Source organism: Schistocerca americana, chromosome 2 (assembly GCF_021461395.2).
Source record: "Schistocerca americana isolate TAMUIC-IGC-003095 chromosome 2, iqSchAmer2.1, whole genome shotgun sequence".
NCBI lineage: Eukaryota > Metazoa > Arthropoda > Insecta > Orthoptera > Acrididae > Schistocerca > Schistocerca americana.
In genome coordinates, this window is record NC_060120.1 from 955,111,793 (window position 1) to 955,121,468 (window position 9,676).

Genomic DNA, 9,676 nt, shown 5'->3' on the forward strand with positions numbered 1-9,676 from the left:
GGCATGGATGTGTGTGATGTCCTTAGGTTAGTTAGGTTTAAGTAGTTCTAAGTTCTAGGGGACTGATGACCATAGATGTTAAGTCCCATAGTGCTCAGAGCCATTTTTTGAACTAGAAATTGTTTCTTGAGACTTACTAAGCAGGTTTTCAGGGTCAGCTTGCGCCTGCCATAAGTGGTTTGGCATTTCAATTCTATCAGTGTCTCCGTAACACTCTCCAATAGGTGAAACAAACCTTTGACCATTCATACTACCGTTCTCTGTATACGTTCTACATCCTCTGTTAGTCCTATTTGGTAAGGATCAATTGAGCAGTATTGTAGGACAGATCGCACGAGTTTTTGTGAGCAACCTAATTTATCGACTGATTGCATTTCCATAATATTCTACCAATGAACCGAAGTCTGACACCTGCTTTGCCTACAACTGAGCCCATGTGATCGTTCCATTTTCTATCTTTACAAATTGTTACACCCACATATTTATATGAGCTGCGACTGGATACTACACTTTTCCGTTTTGTGAAGTCCAAATTTTCACATGTCTGAACATTTAAAGCAATTTGACAATCTTTGCACCGCCTTCAAATTATATTACGAACTTACTGAATATTTACTTGTCTTTCTTCAGACAGGATTTAATTATAGATACCTGGATCATCTGCGAAATATCTGAGGTTGCTTTTGATATTGGCAACGGCCTTGCCGCAGTGGATACACCGGTTCCCGTCAGATCACCGAAGTTAAGCGCTGTCGGGCGTGGCCGGCACTTGGATGGGTGACCATCCAGCCACCATGCGCTGTTGCCATTTTTCGGGTAAAACTGAAGTGATATCAGGTGTTCCCCAGGAAAGCGTCCTGGGACCTCTGCTGTTCCTGATCTATATAAATGACCTGGGTGACAATCTGAGCAGTTCTCTTAGGTTGTTCGCAGATGATGCTGTAATTTACCGTCTAGTAAGGTCATCCGAAGACCAGTATCAGTTGCAAAGCGATTTAGAAAAGATTGCTGTATGGTGTGGCAGGTGGCAGTTGACGCTAAATAACGAAAAGTGTGAGGTGATACACATGAGTTCCGAAAGAAATCCATTGGAATTCGATTACTCGATAAATAGTACAATTCTCAAGGCTGTCAATTCAACTAAGTACCTGGGTGTAAAAATTACGAACAACTTCAGTTGGAAAGACCACATAGATAATATTGTGGGGAAGGCGAGCCAAAGGTTGCGTTTCATTGACAGGACACTTAGAAGATGCAACAAGTCCACTAAAGAGACAGCTTACACTATACTCGTTCGTCCTCTGGTAGAATACTGCTGCGTGGTGTGGGATCCTTACCAGGTGGGATTGATGGAGGACATCGAAAGGGTGCAAAAAAGGGCAGCTCGTTTTGTATTATCACGTAATAGGGGTGAGAGTGTGGCAGATATGATACGCGAGTTGGGATGGAAGTCATTAAAGCAAAGGCGTTTTTCGTCGCGGCGAGATCTATTTACGAAATTTCAGTCACCAATTTTCTCTTCCGAATGCGAAAATATTTTGTTGAGCCCAACCTACATAGGTAGGAATGATTATCAAAATAAAATAAGAGAAATCAGAGCTCGAACAGAAATGTTTAGGTGTTCGGTTTTCCCGCGCGCTGTTCGGGAGTGGAATGGTAGGGAGATAGTATGATTGTGGTTCGATGAACCCTCTGCCAAGCACTTAAATGTGAACTGCAGAGTAATCATGTAGATGTAGATGCAGATGAGGATGACACGGCGGTCGGATGGTTCCGATGGGCCACTTGTGGTCTGAAGATGGAGTCTTGCTGCTGCTTTTAATATTGTCTACTAAATCATTACTAACATGAAATAATGTGTTTCGCTGTTATGATGCTAGTGGTTTATTTTTGTTCTAGACACATGAAAACACTCTTTCAAACAAATGTGTTGATTTATTTCGTTTTTAATTTCGTGGACAGCTAAGAAATGACTACGTTAAACGATATCGCATTGCTGCCAGGAACCTAGAAGTTCATTTCAACCTGTTGCCAAGAAATCAGTAATATTTACATTGCGTGTGAGGTCTCGAGCTAATTGTTCAAGGCAGTTATCTGAAACTGCTTTCAGAACTTTTCGCAAGGGAGTTTGTTACAAGCGGCGGTAGCGGGAGAATATTTGTTACAGTCGATTTCGATACGTTACCGTTACTTGACGCAATATAAATAGTCGTAATTTAGTTCATTTGTGGATATATACAGCAGGAAATAAATAAAATTCGAATTCATTTAAATGCCTCTTTATACCACGTGGTTATAATTAAAGTGCAACTACTCACAGAGACCCAGCGTGAGCTGTAGTTATTGCACGGTAGCGAAACTTGGTAGATAGTCTAATGCGTTAACGCGGAACCGATTTACATTGGTAAAAATTCGTTCCAATTTTGGCCATCAGATGCAGATCTGGCGCTATCAATGCAAGAAGGACGTACAGAAATGTTTCCATATGCAATGAATCAGGGGCGGGATGTGGGCATAAAATGTCAGATAAGCAAGAAAAGTATAATGTTGATGTTATTATTAACAGTCGCGTACACAATATGTCCAGTGTGAACACCGGAGACGTCAACAAGATGCTGTACAAGCTTAGCACCTTGTGGCCAAAATTGGAACCAATTTTTGCCCACCGTAAATCGTTCTGCATTACGCATTAGAATATCTACCAAGTTTCGCTGGCATTCGGTAATTCAGCCCAACTGGACCTCTGTGAGTAGATGCGCTTTAATTATAAGTGGGAAAATTGCAACCAGCACACAAATATGTGACGAATGTCCCAATTGACGATCGTGTATCAAGTAAGGATTTGGATTTTGTTGCTGATGCAATCGAGGGCGCACTGTGGAAGTACGCACCATTCGATCAATCCACTTCAGATACTTTGTCCCGGCGGGGTCCAAACATTGGGCTTACACTGGCAGCGAGAACTACTTTAAATGTTTCATTTATTCTCAATCACACAAACTGACGTTTCCAAGAAAAAACTGCGGTATTATCTGACGCTACTCGTATGTACCCCCTAGGCTCAACAAGTCTTGTCATACTCCGATGATTTCGACCGCTGTAGTTCGCAGTTTATTGTGGCGTAAGCAGATAGGATTATGAAAGGGATCCAGAAATCCTTAGATGAAAACTGGTAGTATAAAGAACACTGGTCTCTTCCTTTCTCATTTTTCGATCGGAGTTCCTGCTATTCTCCCTAACGTACCCGTCGTCGACGGAATTAACCTATGATTTTTCGACACGAAACGTGTCTGTGGAAGGTCCAGAGTTGGACATTCGAACTTGACTCTTCTGGCAGACATTCCGGTATTTCATTCCGTAAATCTTCAAGAGTTGATAAGTGCCTTCGAGGATGTTCCATATCTTTCTTGTACGTCAGTCACTGGTCTTGTATCCTTTACTTAACCTTTAGGACAAAGCTGTACTGTGTGTTACGCCTTTCTCGTGCTACACTTCTTACACGTACTGTATTACAGTCCCTAATTCGGAAGATGATTTTAAACGTTAAACTGTACGAAAGGGGAGAAATATGAGAAATTTGCTTCCAGAAAAGTCTGATGACACTAACTGATATCATCGGAAGTTCCAGACGTTTTGAATGCCTTGCAGCATAATGTTACAGTAAGCTGAAGTTACTATGGGGGCCTATGACGTCGTCGCTATCGTATTTCCTTGTCTTTTACAGACATACATGGATATTTTTTCAAGTTACTTTTCTTATTTTTGATATTTCTTTTGAGTTCGAAATCAAAATTTTCATTTCTTTCCAAAGCTTTCGAAATATTTACAAGAACTTGCTAATAAGAGTCATTATACCTTTCTTGAGCTATTAGCAACTACGAAGGAACAATGCTCACGCTTGATAATAAATCAGTGCGGGGAGCAGATAAGCAATAGTTTGGACAGGATTGTGGAACATCATAACTGTGTGAATTTGAAGTAATGTTACGAAACTTATTACATTTTATTGATTATAAAGAAGTTATTTTGCAACAGTTTTGACATGAGTAACTTAAGGTTTTCAACACTAACTGGTAATGTATCTCTGTGGAAGATGTACTACAAATTTTGATGCAACATTCGACGTAAAATATTCACCGTGGCATACCGTGTCTGTATCATATGCAGAAACCATTGAACAATATATGCCCAGGTCGTAGCGATTAAGAGTTTACTTAAAATCTTATGGGATAACCACAAAAGGAAAGACTGCCGAACAGCAAAACATTGACAACGTACAGCAGTCATTTTCAATGTTGGCGTCCCTGATTTTCCGTTGTAAATCAGCTGATTGTATAAAATGTTGCGACAGATGACAAATAATTTCGACGCTGACATTTAAGCGAATTAATACAAAACAAAGCTATACTACACTATACAAATGCCTATAAACCGCTAAAACACTGAGGGATTGCTTTAAAATGATGAGATCATTATTGGGAGTAGAAATGGTAAATCTGTTTCAAGAAGGTCGCGTAACAAAGAAAGATGTTTTTAATTTCGTTAAAAAAAATAAAAAATAAAAATGAAGGACCAAATCGTTACTGTAAAGACCACTGCAGTAACTCTTAATGTAATACTGCACATATGAAAAATGAAGTAGAAAATTGTTTACTTATGTGGTGCCTCTGAGGTTAGAACTGTATCGCCTTCTACATTCTACGACTCATGCATCTTGTTTATACAGCTGTTAGTATTGTAGATAATGATACTACCAGGAAAATGAAGATCTCAAGAAGAAATCACTTGTGCTCTCTCCCGCCAATATCGACGCAGTGACAGTATTCACGCATCTTCACGCCCACGCCTTGGCAAGGCATGGCGAGCTGTGGAATGCGTAAGATCACGTGACCTCGCTTCTTCTAGTTCGGTAGGCGACCGAAGGGTGGCAGCACCGATCGGATGCACTGGGCACGTTCCGACGTTCGAGACAGCGTGCTGCTAAACCGCGCTTTCGAAAATTCAGAAATAAAATTTGTCGTGTTCAAGAAATCGGCAACAGGAGGGGTATCTGTTAGCATTTGCGTTCATTAAGAGTGCTCATTGAGAAACATGTACATGTGTCTGTTGCAAATTATTACAGTATAACTGCGTTATTTATTTTATTGCACAGGGAGAATAATAGCTGCAGCAGTTGTTTGTATCTCTTTCTGTTGGTTGTTACTACTTCAACCTTACATTTACTCTTTCTTGGTTAGAGGTACGCTGCGGCCAAAAAATCATTCATAAACTTCTCACTTAGTCGAGTTCCTGTGCACCTGAAGAATGTAATTTTACACTACAAGAAAATGCAACTAGCCACAAGTTTTTTGAAATGATTTTATTGTGCCGTTACTAGTTTCTGGCCTGAGCCCATCTGATGATAGGTCTTGGCCGAACCTAGTAATGGTACAATAAAATCATTTCAAAAAAACTTGTGGCTGGTTGCAGTATTCCTACAGTGTAATTTACGAAAACAACTACGGTGTTCTCCAACCAAAATGGATAAAATAATTTGAGGAATGTACTTATCTTCGAGTGCCTACCAGCCCTGAAGTTTGTAATAAGTTTTTGTATAATGACCAACCAAGGTTCGAGTGCGGTATTAGGAAACTCAAAGCTGAAGCCTCGTTGATAGCTAACACCTGCACATAATCAAAATGAACATTAGCAATTATACTGGAGGCATTTCATAAATTTGCAAGCAAAAATCTATCTACCAAAATGTCAAAAACTCTTAAGAAATTGTTGTCCAATATAACGCCAGTCAATAAATCAATATCATCCAGTCACATAGTTGATCTCCAAAGCAGAAGATAATAGGGAATGGTGAAATATTAAATCGCGTTGTTCGAAATTCTTTCAATGAAGTAGATCGCAAAATACTTTACCCTCTAGATCGTCTCCCAGGCGCATGTCATCATCATCATTAGGATTTACTTCCAGCGATCTGGGTAAGAACTTTGTGAACGATATGCCTCCATTGGTTTCTGCCGTGGTATAACTTGGTCTGTCCATCTCTTTCTAGGCTGCCCAATTGGTCTTCTTCCTGGTACCTCCATCTCCAAATACTGGCGTGATGTTCGAATCGGGTGCATTCGCTTCACATGACCGAACCACTTCAATCTCAAAGCTCTCATTCTCTCCTCTATAGTCAATATCACTTGCAGGTCACTCCTTACATAATCATTCCTAACTCTGTCTCTCCTAGTTTTTTTGTAGAGCTCACCTAAGGAACTTCATTTCACATTCTTGTACACTACTGGCCATTAAAATTGCTACACCACGAACATGACGTGCTACAGACGCGAAATTTAACCGACACGAAGAAGATGCTGTGATATGCAAATGATTAGCTTTTCAGAGCATTCACACAAGGTAGGCACCGGTGGCGACACCTACAACGTGCTGACACGAGGAAAGTTTCCAACTGATTTCTCATACACAAACAGCAGTTGACCGGCGTTGCCTGGTGAAACGCTGTTGTGATGCCTCGTGTAAGGAGGAGAAACGCGTACCATCACGTTTCCGACTTCGATAAAGGTCGGATCGTAGCCTGTCGCGATTGCGGTTTATCGTATCGCGACTTTCCTGCTCGCGTTGGTCGAGATCAAATGACTGTTAGCAGAATATGGAATCAGTGGGTTCAGGAGGGTAATACGGAACGCCGTGCTGAATCCCAGCGGCCCCGTATCACTAACAGTCTAGATGACAGGCGTCTTATCCTCATGACTGTAAAGGATCGTACAGCCAAGTCTCGATCCTTGAGTCAACAGATGGGGACGTTTGCAAGACAACAACCATCTGCACGAGCAGTTCGACGACGTTTGCAGCAGCATGGACTATCAGCTCGGAGACCATTGCTGCGGTTACCCTTGACGCTGCATCACAGACAGGAGCGCCTGCGATGGTGTACTCAACGACGAACCTGGGTGCACGAATGGCAAAACGTCATTTTTTCGGATGAATCCAGGTTCTGTTTACAGCATCTTGATGGTCGCATACGTGTTTGGCGACATCGCGGTGAACGCACATTGGAAGCGTGTATTCGTCATCGCCATACTGGTGTATAACCGTCGTGATGGTGTGGGTGCCTTTGGTTACACGTCTCGCTCACCTCTTGTTCGCATGGACGGCAGTTAGAACAGTGGACGTTACATTTCAGATGTGTTACGACCCGTGGCTCTACCCTTCATTTGATCCCTGCGAAACCCTACTTTTCAGCAGGACAATGCACGACCGGATGTTGCATGTCCTGTACTGGCCTTTCTGGATACAGAAAATGTTCGACTGCTGCCCTGGCCAGCACATTCTCCAGATCTCTCACCAATTGAAAACGTCTGGTCAATGGTGGCCGAGCAACTGGCTCGTGACAATACGCCAGTCACTACTCTTGACGAACTGTGGTATCGTGTTGAAGCTGCATGGGCAGCTGTACCTGTACACGCCATACAAGCTCTGTTTGACTCAATGCTCAGCCGTATCAAGGCCGTTATTACGGCCAGAGGTGGTTGTTCTCGGTACTGATTTCTCAGGATCTGTCCACCCAAATTGCGTGAAAATGTAATCACATATCAGTTCCAGTATAATACATTTGTCCAATGAATTCCCGTTTGTCATCTGCATTTCTTCTTGGTGTAGCAATTTTAATGGCCAGTAGTGTATTTGGCTCTCTTCTCTCTTATTGATGACACAGGCCTCTAGGCTATACATCATGATTGGCAGGAGATAAGTTTTGTACATGGTCTTTTTGGCTCTTTGAGGGTTTAACATTTTTTTTTTTTTTTGTGGGATCTAAAATTTGAAAACCTCTCTCACACCGGCCTGATTTAGCTTCACTGATCAGGATAGTAAAAAAACATGCGTATGTTAAGGGAATTTTCATTCACAAAGCAGGCTTATCACATTCACACAGTTCAATACTGTTCTATCCTGATTAAATTGAGCTTAACTTAAATTCCACAAGACAGTGAAGCAATTTCGAAGTCTCGGTGCGACGAAAATTGTCTGTCGATCTCCTGAAAACATTTGTAATAATGATTAACTTTCGGTGATCACATGGGGAAGACCGGAGAGCTGCTGGTAAGACCGAATTAGCCTATTTATTTGAAGTAACTGGATATCTTGAGCATGCAAAACGGCAGTTTCGTCCAGTGTAAATTAGATGTTCCCCACTGATCCCGTGAAACACAGCGTAGTGAGCAGACACTGTCAATAATAATCAGTTAAATAATACGCGAACACACTTACTTTAGTTTAGTTCATGTATTAAATTCCTTCTCATACAGAATCTTATCAAGATGGCGACTAGCTCAACAATACATACGTATACATCCTCCTTCTTTCACGGCTAATCGGCAAGCATTGCCTCATTCTTTTCATAAGAGAAAACAGATAGCAGAGAAGCTATTCAATGGACTAAATGGACGCTCCAAGGAATAATAGGGCTTGAAACTACTTTGCATTGATAATCATCGTATATTAAAGTTTAGGAATCAGTAAGATAAGAAGAGATATTTCGAGATATGTACGGAGTTATATAATTTATAAAATTTCTGAAAATATCGCGGAGAGACCGCCGCAAGAGACATTACAAGGGACTTTCTTGTCCAAGGTTAGATTTCGTACTTGGTGGAAGAAGCTAGGTCCTTTTGTTATTCTGATTAAGACTTCTAGTTTGGAACTTCCATCGCGTGATATGATGCTACCCAGATAATTGAAGCTTTTCACACATTCAACCTTCTCCCTTCCTGTAAGATGTGACAAGGTGTGGGTGTCCTGCTTATCTTCATTGCCATTGCCTTGTTCCTACTCTCAGTTAACTTGAATTTTTTAAATTTTGTGTTTCAGTAATCCAGTCTCCTCTGAACCTCCATTTCCGTCTCTCCGCAAACGGCGATGTCATCAGCAAAAACAAAAGCTTTGAGATCTTCACTTTCTTCTTCCTTGATTTCTTTCATGATTGTGTGCATAAGTGTAGTGAAGAGTAAAGGGGAGAGCGAACTGCCTTGCTGAACACCTCTTTTTGCCTTCAACTATGTTGATCTTCCACCACCTACTTGTACACTACTCTCACAACTATCATACAGCATCTGGACTTTTTTTAATTAATGAATCAGGAACATTATGTTTTTTAAAGCATTCCCATATTTTATCCCTTGGTACACTGTCATATGCTTTTTCCAAATCCACGAATACTACTATCAAGTCCTTTCCTTTTCCCCAATATTTCTCCATTAACTGACAGAGGGAGAAAATGAGATCTATTGTTCCCCTATTACTTCTGAACCCATGCTGTTGTTCCTCTAATTGGTGTTCTAGAATATTTCACAATCTTTTTTCTATGACCTTTTCCATTATCTTAAGGCAGTGTGATAACACTGTGATTCCTCGGTACTTGGTGCATTTCTTTCTACTACCTTTCTTGAACAATGGTATTATAATTCCTTTTTTCCATTCATCCGGCACTTTGTTTTCTTTCCACATAACCCCAGCACCCGGTGTAACCATTGTATTCCATGGATTCCTGCGGTTTTAATCATATCCGCTGTCAGCTCATCTTCTCCAGCTGCCTTCCCACATTTCATCTGTTTCACGGAATTCTAACCAAGAGATTGGATCCTGCTCTTCCTCTAATTCAATGACTTCGGTGTCACTT

The 9,676-nt window shown here is 41.1% G+C and overlaps 1 pseudogene; it reads left to right on the top strand.

The window, feature by feature from the left end:
- Positions 1–691: 691 nt before the first annotated feature.
- On the top strand, positions 692–808 carry LOC124597652 (annotated as a pseudogene).
- The last annotated feature ends 8,868 nt before the right edge of the window (positions 809–9,676 follow it).